Raw genomic sequence first — 20,591 nt, 5'->3', positions numbered from 1 at the left:
AAATAATTTATAATAATTCAGACATTATTAAAAAAATAAAAATATTTGTAATGATAGAGAATATAATGTTTCATCACAGAAAAATCAAATTTATAAAAAGGACATCATAAAATTATTTTTAATTTTCATAGTACTATTTTTGTTAATAAATTCATAGAAAATAGCTTAACAGAAAAAAATCTAAAAATATTTCTTCTGATAGATAATATTATGTTTTATCACAGAAAAATAATATTTTAAAATTTTAAATCTGTAAAATAATTTTAAATTTTAAAGTATGATTTTTGTCAATAATTAAAAAAAATAGCTCAATAGAAAAAAATTGAAAAAAAATCTCTGTTTATAAATTAAATCATTAGCATAGGAAAAAGTTTTCATCTCATAATAAGAAAAAAATATTTTCTAATTGAGACAATTTCTATCCTAATAATTTAAAAAAAAATGGAGTTTAATCTAAAAAAAGATTTTTGAACCCAATATAGGTTTCTACCTACTGAATTTATTAAAAATTTTGAAGGTTCATAATTTTTAGGAATTTTTCTAATTTGTCCTTGGTGATTTCTTATGTACCAATTAATTCTATCTTTATTTTTTAATGTTGATTTTTGAAAGATATTTAAATTTAAATATGTATAGTCATTTTTTAGTTTTTTTATTTGTGCTTTTAATTTTTAATTTTTTATTTTTAGATTATCAAACATATCTAAGGGACATGACTTTGCTAAGTTTAAATTTAACCTAGCATTATCTTCTTCTAATTGTACTAAGTTCTTTAAAAGCATTTTAATAAATTAGAAAGATTGTTTGGGAAAAAGTGCACGTACCTCACTTACCTTGTGTTCTGATGCTCCCGCTCTATCACAGTTTTCTTTTGAAAATCCTCCCCCATCTTCGATGCTCATCTCTAAGGAACTTTCGGTGTCCCTCTGGTGGTCTGCCATTAGGGCTAGTTCGGTATAAGCTTCGATCTTGGACTAGGAGGATTACTATTCATCCCACGTAGCTTTCACGTTCTTGCGCTTTGACTTTGTTGATTTGTTGACCTTATCTTTCTTCTTCTTCTTTTGTTTAGGGCAGTCGTCCTTGATGTGCCCTTCTTCTTGCCAGTTGTCACACCGAACCTGTTTTTTGCTCCGAAAGTGCTTTTTCACCTGCGACTTATTAAATTTAATAAACCTGTTAAATTTTCTTACCAATAATGATGCTTCATCTTCGTCGATTGATTCTTCGGAGTTTGGATTTGGTTCACCTTTCTGGTTGGCCTTTAGAGCTATGTTGTGGGTTATCTTTTTTTCTTTATTTTGTACGGCTACACATCTTGATTCGTGAAGTTCAAAAGTGGAAAATAGATTTTCTAATGAACTAACTTCGAGGTCTTTAGATATAAAAAATGAGTCGACTATAGATATCCACTCGGGTGTCCTAGGAAGTCATTTAAAGCGTACCTTAATGAATCTCGGTTCGTTACCTTTTCTCCGAGATTCGTGAGTCCGGTGATGAGTTCTTTGATCCTCAAGTGCAAATGTGCGATTGTTTCATCTTCTTCTATCCGGAGGTTCGTCAGTTGGTTCCAGAGAAGGTCATGTCTCACGATCTTTGTTTCAGAGGTTCTTCGTCTAGCTCCAGGAACTTCTCCCAAAATTTCTTTGCTGATTCATAATCTCCAATCGGATTGACTTTCTGGGGTGGAAGTACGCTGAGCAGGTAGAACTCGGCTCGTCCATTTGCTACAAAGTCTACTTACTCCTTCTTGGTCCATTGATATTTTTATTTTTCATTTCCTTGTGGATCTTTGGGAGCTACAAAACCATATTTAATAATTAAAAGTAATTCAAAATCTATTTTAAAGAATACCTCTATGTGTTTCTTTCATGTCACAAATTCTCTCTCAAACTTTGGTGGGTAGATGCTCGGTTTAGCCATCGTCTCGGTACTTCAGTCGACAATTAGTCCTTCTGACACATTCTGGCTTTGATACCAATTGTTGGAGCAGTGGAGCTGGTAAGAGGGGGGGGGGGGTGAATTGCCTAAAAAAATAACCCCTTTTCATTCTTATGATTTGATTAGCTGCACAATAAAAATAAAAATAATAAAACTTAACTAAACAACTTAAAAGAAAGACGTAAGAAGGCCAGAAATTAACTTGGTTACAACTTAAATGGTTGTTAATCCAAGGCAGTGAAAAGCACTAGAAAATCTCCTTCGTTGCAAGCGGAAAAGCCTCTTACGGATGTTGACAGCTTAAGAAATAGATTAGGAAAGAGTACAAGAGTTGTAGTTTAAGTTGTATTCTATTTCCTAGCTCCAGGAGTCTTTTTATAGTCCTTGAAAAATTCTATCCAAGGTTGGAAGGCGCCTTCAGTAAGTTGGAAGGTGCCTTCAACGTGACAAGCTTTATCCATGCGAAGATAAAACTTTATCTTTGTAACAGTCACTGGAAGGCGCCTTCAATAACTTGGAAGGTGCCTTCCAACCCATGGAAGGCGCCTTCCATACGGCAGATCAACTCCTTTGCTGATCTCTTCGCGTGGGTCATGCTCTGGCTAACCGGAGTTGAGCTCATTCAAACTCAACTCCGACCTTCCTCTTGAGCAGCCTTCCTCCCTGACTTCTCATCCCTCGGACTACCATACACATCCTTCTAGGCCGTCGGTGTACTCATCCGTAGCATCTCATCCTTCGGATGCACCGAGCCTATCAACTTCCTTCTTGTGTCATCCTTCTCGCTAGCTGCGTCTTTCGCTCGACTTCTTGTGTTCCTAAGCTCCTACACACTTAGACGCAAGGATCAAATATATCAGGACCTAACTAACTTGGTTGACCACATCAAAACTACCCTGGGGTACTAACAACAGCTCCACCACCTAGAGTAAAGATCCAACCACTTGTTGAAGAGTGATCATCTTTATTAATTATCCAACTAGCATCTGAGTATCCTTCAAATATTGAAGGATCTCCCTTATATCTCAGACTATAATTTATTATGTTCTTGAGATATCATAGATGTAACACCCCAAATTTAATGTTTTAGAAAAATTCTAGAGATTTTTAGAGTATTTTTATGGAATTTTTGGAGTTCGTTTGGTATTTTTACCAAGAGGAAGAAGTTTAAAAAAAAAATAAAAGAAAAATAAACTTGTAGAAGCTGGGTTTCAAACCCAGAACCTCCGGCTTGAACCAAAACAGGCCCAACCAATCGAGCTAAGCTCGTTTTGTTAACCATATATGGGAATCAATTGACTTAAGGTATAGTTTTGGAAATAACCCTAGTATAAGAAAAGAAATTTAAGTTATTTTCCGAAAACCTAAAATTTCTCTCAAAACTCTTTTCTCTCACGCGGCGTCCGCGACTTCTCTCTGGCGGAATCGCGGCAGCAAGCAACCATGTCTCCGGTGACCGGCGAGCTCCCTTCTCCGCGGATTCTTCACAAGTCCGAGCTTCCCTCGGCAAGGAGAGTGCACGGGCATGAGAAGAGGCCGAAAGATGCAAGTTTCCAAACCCTAGAGCTTGCTTCCTCCTTCGGTTGGGGGCTCATCCGAACCCTAGGTTTTCCTTCGGCTGTAAGTCCAAGAATAAGAGGTGAGTTGCTTCTCACCTGCAGTAGGAGTAGTTCCAAGCTTCGATTTGTTTTCTTTGCTTTCGGATTTGTTTGAAGTTTCCTTGTGTTGAGTCTGCCGTGAGCCCTGGAGAAAGAAAGAGGATGATTAGTTTGGAATCTTGTTGTTGGGGCAAGGTACAAGAGAGAGTTTAGTTTTGTTCTAAAGCTTGTAGGTTGATGTTATAGTTTACTGCAGAATAGTATGCTTTGTTAACAGAACGTGAAGAAAAGCTATGTTCATAAGTTCTTAGTAGCAAATCTTTGTAGCATTGAACATGAAGAAGGATTATTGATTTTGGTCTTTTTTTGAGTATAAGATAATTCCTGGTTGTTAGGTTGCTTGGGAAGTTAGGTCAATGAAACAATGATCTTAATGTTATGTTTATACTTTTCTTGATTTTGGATGAGATAGCTTTGATAGTATCAGAATGAGTGGTGCTACTAAATTGGCATGAATAGAACAGTCTTTGAAATTTGCTGTGTATTAGGATTTGTGCAGTTCTCTGTTCATTCCTTTAAACATGCAGTTCTAAACCCTTTGTTGCCAAGTAAACAGCAATGAACTGATTTAATTCGGAAAGTTTCAGTTGGATCCTTAGTAGCTAATCCATGCACGAAGTTTTGGTTTCTGTGGCTTATTTAGACCCTTGTATGATCAATTATTTAACATGCTATAGACCCTTTTTGTTGTTAGTTCCTTAACATGCAGTTTGGAATCCTTAGTTGTGCAGTTTGATATTTCAGTTTAGATCCAGCAGATTTTTATAAAGCTTAGAATGCAGAATTTGGAGTAGCATGTTATGTAGATTCTTAGTGAAGTTTTGCATTTAGGAGGTGCTGTGACGGTGTGTGATGTGTGGACTATGGAGAGATCCAGAATTAGCTGGCAAAATTGTCAAGACTTTTCTTCTAGTTCTCTTTTAATGTTATATTGAAATTGAGTTTATTTCCGCATTTGTAGTTTGATACCTCCTATTGTTGGAGTGATATGGTTGTTTGCCATTGCTAGAGTAGTTTCATATTTTTATTGTGCTATTATACTGCGTGGTTGTGAAATTATATGTTCCAGCCGCCTGTGGCTGAGTATACATGTTATGTATCCCAGTTTGGGGTCACCGGTACAGGGGAGACTCTGCCGAAATTTTTCGGTAGAGTTTCCATGTGAGATTTTAATCATACCGGTTAAGTAGAGTTAGTAGTCAAGTAGCGTCCACCTTTAGAGAATAGTAGTAGTGTAGAAAGGTGGGTCGTTACAATAGAATTCTTGTAACACCCAACCAATGTTGTTTGCTGGAGTTACTTGTATACCTACTTAACACCCCTACTGCATAAGAAATATCTGGACGCGTACAAGTCATGGCATACACCAAATTTCCTATCACTTGTGAATATTCCAACTATGATACTATTGAACCCTCATTCTTGACATGATCAATTTTAGGGTCCAATGGAGTTAAAGCTAGTTTGCAATCATAGTGATTAAACCTTTTAAGAACCTTCTCAATATAATGAGACTGTGAAAGTAGGATTGATCCTTGTTCTCTTTTAATCTTTATGCCTAGGATGATATCTGCTTCTCCCATATCTTTCATATCAAACTTGCTTGATAGCAACTTTTTAGTTTCTAAGACTTGTTCTAAGTCTGAACCAAAGATTAACATGTCATCCACATATAAACATATTATGACACCTTTGCCATTTGAATACTTGTTGTATATACATTTATCTGATTCATTAATTTTAAATCCACTATCAAGTATTACTTGATCAAATTTTTGATGCTATTGCTTTGGAACTTATTTAAGTTCATACAGTGACTTCACAAGTTTACACACTTTGTGCTCTTGTCTAGGTGCCATGTGTCACGCCCCGGGGGTGTCCCTGTCCGAAGAAATTTCGACAGCACCTCCCCTGTACGGGTGACAATCTGAAGTATTTCTACAGACACAATATACATCAGCCACATGCGGCTGGAATATATACACAACCACGCAGTTAATAATCTCAGCCTACACGGCTGGACAAACATAACATCAACCACACAGTTATATAAATTTTTATCAGCCCACTCGGCTGAAACCAAAACCAACACAGCAGAAATACATGAAACAAGCTCATACAAAATAAAATAACACACTGCTAGCTGGCTAGGCTTACACCACACAACGACACAATACTCCGAAAATAAAACCGAAACACACCAAGCCAAAAAAAACACATATCATATACCAAGATAAAATAAACAAGAAGGCGGAGACATATCTTCTGATGTGACGTGGGGACTAGCAGGCAGGATACTCCAAGCGACTCCATAAACAATCTGACATCTGAAAAATATAGAGTCCACGGGGTGAGTTCAACAACTCAGCGAATACCAATAGACATGCCTAGTAAGATATATCTAACAGCAATAAACATGGAATACAACTTCCTAATCATATATATAGGAAAGATGCAAAACTGAAAGGTAACTGAGGAAGCTGTACTCACCAGGAACTCCTATCCAGAACAAAAGGGTCGTCAAACCGAAAGTGTCCTAAATCCTGTATGCATGTCAAACATATGCATCCAACCAAAATGCAACAAACACAATCACAAGAAATAAATGCATCAATGCGTATGATGCCAATGATGCGTCCTGGTCACCCCTGACGCCAGTCAGTCATCTCACGTATAAATGGTGAGACCAGGTGGGTAGGGTTGTGACAACCGTGCACTCTGTCGTCACTGCTCCTGATGAGTGACCGAGTGGACGGGATGCTGTCGGAGTACACCTATCCTCCTACCCCAAATCATAAATGGGGGAGAGCAATGCTCTCATCTCCCGGTACACGATGACGGGGAGGAATCTCTGCGTCACACTACCCATGAGCGGACCAACGGAGCCAAACAAAGTCCCTGCTGCAACACACTCTGCCTGAATCGACCACTAACCCATGAGTGGTGGTGTGTGTAGATCCATCTAACTGGCGATGTGCTCAACAATAATGGAGTCGACTATCGCACAACATGCAATCATGATGCATGACAATATCCTGATCATCATAGAAAAATCCATATATATATAATATGGGTACCACAATATCAGTAAGTCAAATTCCCGGATCCAGGGTATACTGGTCCTCTATGTATAACAACCTAGATCCTAAACATATCCCCCTCCATAACATATGTACCAACAATAGGCACAGATCAAAGAAAAAGGGTCTAGGTACAGAAATCAGATATGATATACAAATAGAGGTACACAAGTCAGGTATGGTATAAAAACCTAGGTATCAGATAATCTAGATACACATGCCAGAAAATAAAAATCCAGAACCTAGTCCTAACCTCAGTAAGGTATGTTATATCACTTACTCTAGGAACTAAGGTACTCATGGCAATAATCATGAAACGTAAACATGGATACATAACAAACGGCCAACAGATCATGCTATGGGTATCAAACCGTGACATACCAAGGCAAACATGATCATTGCTTGCAGCTATAAAATACTATGCATATCCAATAGATAATATCATAAAGATAAGTCAAGAGGTACCCGCCTTTATACGTAGTCTGTATCGCAATAAATCTCGTATCCAGGCGTTTGTCACCAAACAAAGTCCTGCAACACATGATATACAGATTTAGCTAACTACATAAATTTATTAGCTAAATCAAATCTCAAACTAAATATCGATCAGTTATGGTTAGCTCCATTAACTCTAATCGTTCCACCATTCGGACCAATCCCTACTATCTTTGATTCAATTTGCACCAATATGACGTTCATTGTGGTAATGGTGACCGAACTAGTGCTATTTGGGAATTTGGCCAAAGCTTCATGTCTAACCAAATGAGAAGTCCATTACAGAGCCTAGAGCTAGGGAACCAGCCGAATCAAAGGGTCTAGTGGCAGCAGCTATCCATGAATAGTCAATCCCTTGCCAGAGCTACAACAGAATAGTTGCACTCCTATGCTTAACATCCCAAAACAGAAAATACCACCCGATTCTGCAAATCTAGAACCAAACACATCTTACCCGAATTCCAACTCAAGCTTCCTCTCTGATGCAAATCCGGATGTTGCTGTGATGCGCGAGGAAGAAAATCTCATCACCAGGGACTAAGGGATGGGAAGTATATGGAAGAGAATCAATTGGCAGCCGGTGGTGACTGCGGAAGATCCACTAAGCTCAGCAAGGGCAGATCGACGATAATGGATCATCGGCTAGGGCAAAGAGTGTCGGCTGTAGAACTCGGCCCAAGCGATGTGGTGGCTCTATGCCGGCTCGAAAGAAACCCTCCGGATCAGAAGAGGGCAGAGAGGAGGCGTCGGGTTGCTGGCTGGTGCGAGGCCGAGAGAGGGCTGTCCTCCTCTCCCGACGCGGCGATTCTAGGGCTAGGGCACTGGTTGAAGTAAGGGTGGCTCATAAGGGATAGGTAGAAGCTTCGGCGGAGGTGTAAGGGATCCGGCTAGGGCTCACCTTCGGCGACAGCACAAGAAGAGGCAAGGCGATGCAAGTAGGAGTCGGCGCAAAGTGGAGAAGGAGATGGGAGACGAAGAGAAGTGCTCGGCAGCGGAGGGGAAGAAGAAATTGGCGGTGCCGGGTTGGGAGATGAACTGAAGTGAAACCGTCGAGGAAATGAAGAGAAGCAGTGTCAGGGAAATGGAACGGGGAGAAAGAAAAGAAAAGGAAAAGAATAAAAATAAATAAACTTTTCCTCACTTAAATAGGGTAGCCCAAACAGGCTTTCCCGGACCCAATTTTCATCTCCATAAACTCGTCCATACGAGCTCCGAAAAATTCCCAGAAAATTTCTAAAAATTTCGGAAAATTTCCTTATGGTGCTTCACCCATTTTCGGTATTTTACACCATGAACCCTTGGAGTTGTTTCATATGCACCTCTTCATCTAACTCACCATTCAAAAATATAGTTTTAATATCCATTTGGTTAATTGCCCATTTTTGGATTGATACGATTGCAAGTAGTACCCTTATGGTAGCTATCCTTGCAACTAGTGAGTATGTATCAAAATAATCAAGACCCTATTTTTGGGTGTAGCCTTATTTGGCCTTGTATTTGTCAACAATTCCATTGACTTTCAATTTCTTTTTGAAAATCCATTTACAAGTCACTGGCTTGGAACCGGGAGGCAAATTCACCAGAACCTAAGTATTCTTTGACAATATTAAGTTTATTTCATCATTGATTGCATCTTTCTAAAATGATGCATCTTGTGATTTCATAACTTCATTATATATTCTAGGATCGTAGTCTATATTAAAACAAAAGGCTATTTTGTTACTTAATTCATTTCTTGTACCTTCAACAAGATAGGTAACAAAATCTGAGCCAAATGATTTGACCTTCTTTGCCCTTTTGCTTCTTCTTATCTTAATGATCTCATTTTGGTCATTTGAGTTAGCAATATCATCATTTATAAAGCCATTGTTTATGTTCTTGGAAATGGAACTAAATCTTTGTTCATTAAAGATTGCATCTCTTGATTCTATGATCATGTTGATTCCTATAGAATCATTGTGTTCAATTACCATGAACCTATAGGCTTTGCTATTTGTGCATAGCTTAAAAAGATGCATTCTACACCTCTTTCTCCTAATTTTCTCTTTTTGGGTTCAAGAAGCCTCACAATGGTTCTACAACCCCACACTCTTAAGTGTTTGAGGTTAGGCTTCCTTTTATGCCAAAGTTCATAAGGGGTTATTGAACTTTTATTTGGTACTCTATTGAGTAATAACAAGTTGTAAGTACAACTTCACCCTAAAATCCTTGACTAAGACTTGCATTAGTTATCTAAAATTAACCATTTCCACTAACACCCTATTTTTTCTTTTAGTGACATCATTTTGTTGTGGTGTATAAGGTGCAGTCAACTCATGTTTGATATCGGTTGATTCAAAGAAATCTTTATCATAATATTCTCCACCTCTATCAGTCCTTAGACTTTTTATAGAGATGTCACTTGCAAGTTCTACTTCTTATTTATAATACTTGAATATTTGTAAGGTTGATCTTTAAAGTGCAATAAATAAACATAACAAAATTTTATGCAATCATCTATAAATATCACAAAATATTTGTTTCCTCCTAAACTTAGAGTTTCATGCAAATCACATAAATTACTATGTACTAATTCCAACTTATTGGTTTTCCTTTCAATTTGTGAAAAAGGCATTATGGTTATTTTATTAAGCATACAAGTGTTACATTTTTCATTATCATTTTGTGCTTAGTCAAAAGATATAATTTAATCATGTCATAGATTCTTTTGTAATGAACATGACATAATTTAGAATGTCATAAAATAGTTGAAGACTCAGTCAAGTATACAAATGATGCATTCTTATTGATAGGCATAACATTTAACTTAAACATGTCATTACAAAGATAATCCTTCTCAACAAATATCCCACCCTTAGAAAGCACAAATTTATCAGTCTCAAAAACTAGTTTGAATCCAAACTTGTTCAAAAGACTACTCGATATAAGATTTTTCTTAACTTTGGGAACAAACGATATATTGGTTAAAGTTACAACTTTTCCCAAAGTAAAATTTAGATCCATCTCTCCTATGCCCTTGATGGGTACTGTTGAGGAGTTCCCCATATAGACAATAGAGTTTGGATCTTCAATTTCCTTCAAGGACCGAAGAAGTCCTTATTCTTGCATATGTGTCTGGTGGCTCCCGAGTCAGCCCACCGGGTGAATTCTTCATCAACCATGTTGATTTCAGTGATCATGGCTACAAGTACCTTCTCATCATTGCCTTTGTTGTGGAAGTTTGGAGCATTTCCATTCTTCTTGAGAAGACCACAATACTCGTACTTATAGTGTCTCTCCTTCTTGCAATGATAGCACTTGCCTTTCTTTTTCTTGATTTTGCTATTGTCCTTGTCATAGAAAGCCTTCTTCTTAAATTTGCTATTTTGGCTTTCTTCTATGACATTCACTTTAGTGGTTGGTTCCTTGTCTTTGTCATCCTCCTTTGATTGTGGGGTTTCCTGCTTTCTCAATTATTCTTCAATACAAAGAGAATTAGTTAGTCTTTCAAGTGAGATATCTTCTTTTTATATTTGAGATTTCTCTTGAAGTCTTTCTAAGAGGGGGAAGTTTATCAATCAAAGAACTAACGATTATTGTCTCATCCATAACCAAATTGTGTTGAGAAAAATGATTTAACATTCTTTCTAATTTAGTGAATTGTTGCATGATGAGTCTATTGTCCATCATTTTATAATTGAAGAATATTGAGACAAGAAATTTCTTACTTGTGGAGTCTTCTCACATGTACCTTGTCTCAAGTTTTTCCCATAGCTCTTTGATAGTTCCTACTGTATGGTACATGTCAAACAAGTTATCTCTCATGGCATTGAGGATGTGATCTCTATAGATTTTGTCATTCGTCTCCCACTTTTGTTTTGCACAGAGCACATCCAATGTCTCCTCCTCTCCTTCATGCATTGGCTTTGGGGTGTTGAGCACATAAACCACCTTTAGGGCTACCAATAGGAAATGAACCCTCTTCTTTCAACGGATGAAGTTGCTACCATCAAACCTGTCAAGTTTTACTATACTGAATGTTAGGTCTTTCACAGCACTAGCTATTTTGGGCGGTAGCATAAAACCTTAAGATTGTTGGTGCAGTACGAGGCTAGTGCTAAAAAACACGACTAATCTGGAACTCCAAATTGTGTTTCAAATACTATCCTTAAGGCTTTATTTGGTCTATAAATTGTGCAACACAAAGACCAAATATCCTTTAGGATTACATAAAGCTAATTGCCTAAACTTTGGATTGAGTAAGACAATTCAGAAAATAAGAAAAAGGAGAGCAAATGTGTATTTATTTTTCATCCAACTTAGCCTCTTTTATAGACAATCAAGCATATTGAAAATGGCTAAAAGTTGTCACTTTGTTCAAAAATTATGACTTTTTTTCAAGCCTTTTTCATTTATTTAAAATATCCAACAGTGACATAGGTGGAAGTGAAGGAGAAGGAAAGTTGGGGAGGGGGCAAGGAAGAGAAGAGTAGGGTAATTGGAGGAGGATTATGAAATGGCTAAAATAAAAGTGAGCTAGGGTTAATAAGACTCTTTTACAATCACAAGATAAGGTTCTTAATGCACTTTGTCGTAGAGCCATTGTTGAAGCCTTAAGAGTCTACAATGTTGGCTTAGAGAGAATCCTTGCCAAATGTCATCACAAAAGGCAACAATTGTTTTCTATGATATTTGTTATGGCTCATCCTTCTTATCCTCCACTACAAAAAAATACAACTTTGGGGACAAACGTTTGGAACGAAAAAAATTCGTCCCAAAATTGGAACAAATTTAGGGTCGAAAATAAATTTCTACCCAAATAACCAACAAAACTTGCAACAAAAAAATTTCGTTTCAAGTTTGCAACATAAAAATAATTCGTTGCTAAATTCGTCCCTAAATCTGGAACGAAAAAATAATTTGTCCCAAATTTAGGGATAAATATTGGATTCGTCCCAAATTTAGGAACGAATCGAAGATTCATCCCAAATTCTGGGACGAATCTAGGATTCGTCCCAAACCTAAAAATATTTTTAAATAAATAAAATGAAACACGTAAGGCTTAAATATGGACCTAGAGACCTCGGAATTTGATGAAACAAGTTTCTATGCATTCGTATCGTTGAGCTGATCATAAATAGGTCATCATCCATAATTTTTAATTATTATTTTCAGTGATTTGAATTTTTAACACCAAATTAGGTCAAATTGGGATTAAAAAAATTCCAAATATATATATATTTGGTAAAAAATATTTTTATTGATAGATTTATGATCATGACAATGAGACGAGCACATAGAAATTTATTTCATCAAATTCCGATGTCTCTAGGTCCGTATTTAAGTCGTCCAAGTTTGTTTATTTTTTAAAAAAATGATTAAATTTTTGGGACGAATTCTGGATTCGTCCCAAATTTTGGGACGAATTCCTGGATTCGTCCCAAAATTTGGGACGAATCCAGAATTCGTCCCAAACCTAAAATTATTTTTAAATAATTAAAATGAAACATGTAAGGCTTAAATATGGACCTAGAGACCTCGGAATTTGATGAAACAAGTTTCTATGCATTCGTATCATTGAGCTGATCGTAAATACGTCATCATCCATAATTTTTAATTATTATTTTCAGTAATTTGAATTTTTAACACCAAATTAGGTCAAATTAGGATTAAAAAATTCCAAATATATATATATTTGGTAAAAAATATTTTTATTGATAGATTTATGATCATGACAATGAGGCGAGCACATAGAAACTTGTTTCATCAAATTTCGATATCTCTATGTAGATATTTTTTAAAACATCTATAGATTGATACTAACTAAAAATGTGTTGTGTACTGAACGTTTGTAAATTAGTGTCCGAAAACTTAAATAAGGACCTAGAGACCTCGGAATTTGATGAAACAAGTTTCTATGCATCCGTATCGATGAGCTGATCGTAAATACATCATCATCCATAATTTTTAATTATTATTTTCAGTGATTTGAATTTTTAACACCAAATTAGGTCAAATTGGGATTAAAAAATTCCAAATATATATATATTTGGTAAAAAATATTTTTATTGATAGATTTATGATCATGACAATGAGGCGAGCACATAGAAACTTGTTTCATCAAATTCCGATATCTCTATGTAGATATTTTTTAAAACATCTATAGATTGATACTAACTAAAAATGTGTTGTGTACTGAACGTTTGTAAATTAGTGTCCGAAAACTTAAATAAGGACCTAGAGATCTCGGAATTTGATGAAACAAGTTTCTATGCATCCGTATCGTTGAGCTGATCGTAAATACATCATCATCCAAAATTTTTAATTATTATTTTCAGTGATTTGAATTTTTAACACCAAATTAGGTCAAATTGGGATTAAAAAATTCTAAATATATATATATTTGGTAAAAAATATTTTTATTGATAGATTTATGATCATGACAATGAGACGAGCACATAGAAACTTGTTTCATCAAATTTCGATATCTCTAGGTCCGTATTTAAGCCGTCCAAGTTTGTTTATTTTTTAAAAAAATGATTAAATTTTTGGGACGAATCTCTGGATTCGTCCCAAATTTTGGGACGAATCCAGAGATTCGTCCCAAACTTTGGGATAAATCCAGAATTCGTCCCAAACCTAAAATTATTTTTAAATAATTAAAATGAAACATGTAAGGCTTAAATATGGACCTAGAGACCTCAGAATTTGATGAAACAAGTTTCTATGCATTGGTATCGTAGAGCTAATCGTAAATACGTCATCATCCATAATTTTTAATTATTATTTTCAGTAATTTGAATTTTTAACACCAAATAAGGTCAAATTGGGATTAAAAAATTCCAAATATATATATATTTGTTAAAAAATATTTTTATTGATAGATTTATGATCATGACAATGAGACGAGCACATAGAAACTTGTTTCATCAAATTCCGATGTCGCTAGGTCCGTATTTAAGCTGTCCAAGTTTGTTTATTTTTTAATAAAATGATTAAATTTTTGGGACAAATTCTAGATTCGTCCCAAATTTTGGGACGAATTCCTGGATTCGTCCCAAAATTTGGGACGAATCCAGAATTCGTCCCAAACCTAAAATTATTTTTAAATAATTAAAATGAAACATGTAAGGCTTAAATATGGACCTAGAGACCTCGGAATTTGATGAAACAAGTTTCTATGCATTCGTATCGTTGAGCTGATCGTAAATACGTCATCATCCATAATTTAAAATTATTATTTTCAGTAATTTGAATTTTTAACACCAAATTAGGTCAAATTAGGATTAAAAAATTCCATATATATATATATTTGGTAAAAAATATTTTTATTGATAGATTTATGATCATGACAATGAGGCGAGCACATAGAAACTTGTTTCATCAAATTCCGATATCTCTATGTAGATATTTTTTAAAACATCTATAGATTGATACTAACTAAAAATGTGTTGTGTACTGAACGTTTGTAAATTAGTGTCCGAAAACTTAAATAAGGACCTAGAGACCTCGGAATTTGATGAAACAAGTTTCTATGCATCCGTATCGTTGAGCTGATCGTAAATACATCATCATCCATAATTTTTAATTATTATTTTCAGTGATTTGAATTTTTAACACCAAATTAGGTCAAATTGGGATTAAAAAATTCCAAATATATATATATTTGGTAAAAAATATTTTTATTGATAGATTTATGATCATGACAATGAGGCGAGCACATAGAAACTTATTTCATCAAATTCCGATATCTCTATGTAGATATTTTTTAAAACATCTATAGATTGATACTAACTAAAAATGTGTTGTGTACTGAACGTTTGTAAATTAGTGTCCGAAAACTTAAATAAGGACCTAGAGACCTCAGAATTTGATGAAACAAGTTTCTATGCATCCGTACCGTTGAGCTGATCGTAAATGCATCATCATCCATAATTTTTAATTATTATTTTCAGTGATTTGAATTTTTAACACCAAATTAGGTCAAATTGGGATTAAAAAATTCCAAATATATATATATTTGGTAAAAAATATTTTTATTGATAGATTTATGATCATAACAATGAGACGAGCACATAAAAACTTGTTTCATCAAATTCCGATGTCTCTAGGTCCGTATTTAAGCCGTCCAAGTTTGTTTATTTTTTAAAAAAATGATTCAATTTTTGGGACGAATCTCTGGATTCGTCCCAAATTTTGGGACGAATCCAGAGATTCGTCCCAAACTTTGGGACGAATCCAGAATTCGTCCCAAACCTAAAATTATTTTTAAATAATTAAAATGAAACATGTAAGGCTTAAATATGGACCTAGAGACCTCGGAATTTGATGAAACAAGTTTCTATGCATTGGTATCATTGAGCTAATCGTAAATACGTCATCATCCATAATTTTTAATTATTATTTTCAGTAATTTGAATTTTTAACACCAAATAAGGTCAAATTGGGATTAAAAAATTCTAAATATATATATATTTGTTAAAAAATATTTTTATTGATAGATTTATGATCATGACAATGAGACGAGCACATAGAAACTTGTTTCATCAAATTCCGATGTCTCTAGGTCCGTATTTAAGCCGTCCAAGTTTGTTTATTTTTTAATAAAATGATTAAATTTTTGGGACGAATTCTGGATTCGTCCCAAATTTTGGGACGAATTCCTGGATTCGTCCCAAAATTTGGGACGAATTTTTGGGACGAATCCAGAATTCGTCCCAAACCTAAAATTATTTTTAAATAATTAAAATGAAACATGTAAGGCTTAAATATGGACCTAGAGACCTCGGAATTTGATGAAACAAGTTTCTATGCATTCGTATCGTTGAGCTGATCGTAAATACGTCATCATCCATAATTTTTAATTGTTATTTTCAGTAATTTGAATTTTTAACACCAAATTAGGTCAAATTAGGATTAAAAAATTCCATATATATATATATTTGGTAAAAAATATTTTTATTGATAGATTTATGATCATGACACTGAGGCGAGCACATAGAAACTTATTTCATCAAATTCTGATATCTCTATGTAGATATTTTTTAAAACATCTATAGATTGATACTAACTAAAAATGTGTTGTGTACTGAACGTTTGTAAATTAGTGTCCGAAAACTTAAATAAGGACCTAGAGACCTTGGAATTTGATGAAACAAGTTTCTATGCATCCGTATCGTTGAGCTGATCGTAAATACATCATCATCCATAATTTTTAATTATTATTTTCAGTGATTTGAATTTTTAACACCAAATTAGGTCAAATTGGGATTAAAAAATTCCAAATATATATATATTTGGTAAAAAATATTTTTATTGATAGATTTATGATCATGATAATGAGACGAGCACATAGAAACTTGTTTCATCAAATTCCGATGTCTCTAGGTCCGTATTTAAGCCGTCCAAGTTTGTTTATTTTATAAAAAAATGATTAAATTTTTGGGACGAATCTCTGGATTCGTCCCAAATTTTGGGATGAATCCAGAGATTCATCCCAAACTTTGGGACGAATTCCTGGATTCGTCCCAAAATTTGGGACGAATCCAGAATTCGTCCCAAACCTAAAATTATTTTTAAATAATTAAAATGAAACATGTAAGGCTTAAATATGGACCTAGAGACCTCGGAATTTGATGAAACAAGTTTCTATGCATTCGTATCGTTGAGCTAATCGTAAATACGGTTAAATTTTCAAGTTTCATCCATAATTTTTAATTATTATTTTCAGTAATTTGAATTTTTAACACCAAATAAGGTCAAATTGGGATTAAAAAATTCCAAATATATATATATTTGTTAAAAAATATTTTTATTGATAGATTTATGATCATGACAATGAGACGAGCACATAGAAACTTGTTTCATCAAATTCCGATGTCTCTAGGTCCGTATTTAAGCCGTCCAAGTTTGTTTATTTTTTAATAAAATGATTAAATTTTTGGGACGAATTCTGGATTCGTCCCAAATTTTGGGACGAATTCCTGGATTCGTCCCAAAATTTGGGACGAATCCAGAATTCGTCCCAAACCTAAAATTATTTTTAAATAATTAAAATGAAACATGTAAGGCTTAAATATGGACCTAGAGACTTCGGAATTTGATGAAACAAGTTTCTATGCATTCGTATCGTTGAGCTGATCGTAAATACGTCATCATCCATAATTTTTAATTATTATTTTCAGTAATTTGAATTTTTAACACCAAATTAGGTCAAATTGGGATTAAAAAAATTCCAAATATATATATATTTGGTAAAAAATATTTTTATTGATAGATTTATGATCATGACAATGAGATGAGCATATAGAAACTTATTTCATCAAATTCCGATATCTCTAGGTCCGTATTTAAGTCGTCCAAGTTTGTTTATTTTTTAAAAAAATGATTAAATTTTTGGGACGAATTCTGGATTAGTCCCAAATTTTGGGACGAATCCAGAATTCGTCCCAAACCTAAAATTATTTTTAAATAATTAAAATGAAACATGTAAGGCTTAAATATGGACCTAGAGACCTCGGAATTTGATGAAACAAGTTTCTATGCATTCGTATCGTTGAGCTGATCGTAAATACGTCATCATCTATAATTTTTAATTATTATTTTCAGTAATTTGAATTTTTAACAGCAAATTAGGTCAAATTAGGATTAAAAAATTCCAAATATATATATATTTGGTAAAAAATATTTTTATTGATAGATTTATGATCATGACAATGAGGCGAGCACATAGAAACTTGTTTCATCAAATTTCGATGTCTCTATGTAGATATTTTTTAAAACATCTATAGATTGATACTAACTAAAAATGTGTTGTGTACTGAACGTTTGTAAATTAGTGTCCGAAAACTTAAATAAGGACCTAGAGACCTCGGAATTTGATGAAACAAGTTTCTATGCATCCATATCGTTGAACTGATCGTAAATACGTCATCATCCATAATTTTTAATTGTTATTTTCAGTGATTTGAATTTTTAACACCAAATTAGGTCAAATTGGGATTAAAAAATTCCAAATATATATATATTTGGTAAAAAATATTTTTATTGATAGATTTATGATCATGACAATGAGACGAGCACATAGAAACTTGTTTCATCAAATTCCGATGTCTCTAGGTCCGTATTTAAGCCGTCCAAGTTTGTTTATTTTTTAAAAAAATGATTAAATTTTTGGGATGAATCTCTGGATTCGTCCCAAAATTTGGGACGAATCCAGAATTCGTCCCAAACCTAAAATTATTTTTAAATAATTAAAATGAAACATGTAAGGCTTAAATATGGACCTAGAGACCTCGGAATTTGATGAAACAAGTTTCTATGCATTCGTATCATTGAGCTAATCGTAAATACGTCATCATCCATAATTTTTAATTATTATTTTCAGTAATTTGAATTTTTAACACCAAATAAGGTCAAATTGGGATTAAAAAATTCCAAATATATATATATTTGGTAAAAAATATTTTTATTGATAGATTTACGATCAGGACAATGATACGAACGCATAGAAACTTGTTTCATTAAATTCCGATGTCTCTAGGTCTGTATTTATTCCTTTTGATTTTTTCCCTTTTTTATTAAAAAAAAATAAATTCTGGGACGAATCCAGGATTCGTCCCAGATTTTGGGACGAATCCAGGATTCGTCCCAGATTAGGGTCGAAATTGGGAACAAAAAAATTTTGATGCTAATAACCCTATGTCTATATCCCATTCCGATTCTTGTTTTCTTCCCCATTTCTTTCTCCCCCGTTCCCCTTCCAACCTGCGATTTCCAGGGTTTCGGCCACATCTCCAACCGACGATGGCGGCGTGATATGCGACGACCGCTTGATCTCCGGCCGTGGAAGGTTTTCGATTGGTAAGCCCACTGCTCTCGAATCTCCCTCTCTCGGATCTCCCTCTCTCCGGCGCGTGCTGGCCGCCGCTAGGCGCTGCCTGTCCGGCGCCAGGCGCTGCCTGGACGGCGCCAGGCGCTGCCTGGCCAGGCGTGTGGCTGGACACTGCCAGGCGCTGGCTGGCCGGCGTCTGGCCGCCGGCGTGGGCCTTGCCGTGGCTAACCGCCGTCTCCCTCTGCAGCTGAAGAAGAAGCCCAAGATCATGCAGCAGCATCTTGATGTAAGTTTCCTATAAAAACATGCTTGTTTTCCTAAATTTGGTTTGATTTCTCGCACTTGACTTAGGATTGATCTCTTTTCTGCTCTTTACCATTGATATGCGCCTTCTCTTATGCTTGATTTGCCTCTGCAGTATTGTTTCCCTGGTTTATGGCTATCCAAGATAACTCCTCGATCCTACAAAGCCAATGAATAAGGTTAGTTTTATTTGTCCTTGATTCTGCAAGGGTTAGAGATCGTTGATGAGGGTTTTAGTTCTAGAAACTAGTAAGAGCTCAGTTAAATGATTTTAGATTTGCCATTTATTTATTAAGAATCGTTTCAGATAACTCAGAGACTCTTTGACGAGATGACTAATCAAAATGGTATATCCAAATCTTTGCTAAGAAATCAACACCAAGTACATTGTTCAGGATTTCATTGTGATTTCTTCAATAATATGTTTTTAATTTTTAGTTTCTATTTTTTTTAATGAAATGAGAATTGAATTATTTGTAGAAAATATTGACTTTCATGCGTATTAATCAGTACATGTTTTCAATTGCAGACATGTGTTCTTATAGTCCGTATACATTGTGAAGGTTGTAAGGATAGGTCAGGAAGAAGGTGCAGAAGGTTCAAGGTAAGTTGTGGGGTTCAGTTGTATTTTATTCGTTGTTTAATTGGTTTATTGTTTGGCTGGGTTCATGTGGTACATGGAAGCAATAAATAACATATTGTTGTAGGAGCTTTGTTGATTCTTTGAAAATGTGAACTCAATTTTACTCTGTTTCAATTATGTTTCATATTCTGTTATTTACTTGAGTTATGCTTGTATTGTAATTCAAAGAAGGAAAATGTTTGTCTGGCAAACTCTATATCTGAAATGCATAAATTTGGAGCAATCTATAATATCAAATGGTTCTCATACTTTGCCACATGAATCCAATGATTTGGGTAAAAAAGATAAAAAGAAGAAAGGAACAAAAAGAGGAAGGCACTTTGATAGAGATTCTCGAGCTACTAATCCAGAGGTTCGTTTGGAGTCTCTAACTAGGCAATATGAATGAAATCTCTAATACTCTAACTTTATTTTTGTCCTGATTTGATAATGTTGTTTGTGCAGGTCTCAATTTGGTGTGATCTCACTGTAGTTGAAGACAGCTGTATTTGTTCACCTCTTTTCGGTATTCCTAAGTTCATTAATATGCATTTACTGATCTATATATACAGTTAGCTTTAAATAATTATGTTATAGTTGTTTAATTATATAAAGTTAACTTTAAATAATTATGTTAAAGTTAGCTTTAAATAGTTGTTTAATTGTGTTCCTTCTTTTGA

At 34.7% G+C, this 20,591-nt stretch overlaps 1 long non-coding RNA gene across 4 annotated transcripts; it reads left to right on the top strand.

Moving 5' to 3' along the window:
• Nucleotides 1-18,844: 18,844 nt before the first annotated feature.
• Nucleotides 18,845-20,238, top strand: LOC121983147. 4 transcript variants are annotated; one of them, XR_006112399.1, is made up of 4 exons: nt 19,215-19,272; nt 19,405-19,468; nt 19,819-19,893; nt 20,101-20,238. It is a non-coding gene; the product is annotated as an uncharacterized LOC121983147 (long non-coding RNA). The 4 variants fall into 4 exon arrangements; XR_006112398.1 differs by lacking the exons at nt 19,215-19,272; nt 20,101-20,238 and adding an exon at nt 18,845-19,015; XR_006112400.1 differs by lacking the exons at nt 19,215-19,272; nt 20,101-20,238 and adding an exon at nt 18,845-19,015 and having other exon boundaries at nt 19,597-19,893.
• Nucleotides 20,239-20,591: the final 353 nt, after the last annotated feature.

The sequence above is a fragment of the Zingiber officinale genome, chromosome 5A (genome assembly GCF_018446385.1).
Source record: "Zingiber officinale cultivar Zhangliang chromosome 5A, Zo_v1.1, whole genome shotgun sequence".
Classification (NCBI taxonomy): domain Eukaryota; kingdom Viridiplantae; phylum Streptophyta; class Magnoliopsida; order Zingiberales; family Zingiberaceae; genus Zingiber; species Zingiber officinale.
Note: the sequence above shows the minus strand (reverse complement) of the source record. Positions and strands in the feature narration are given on the sequence as shown.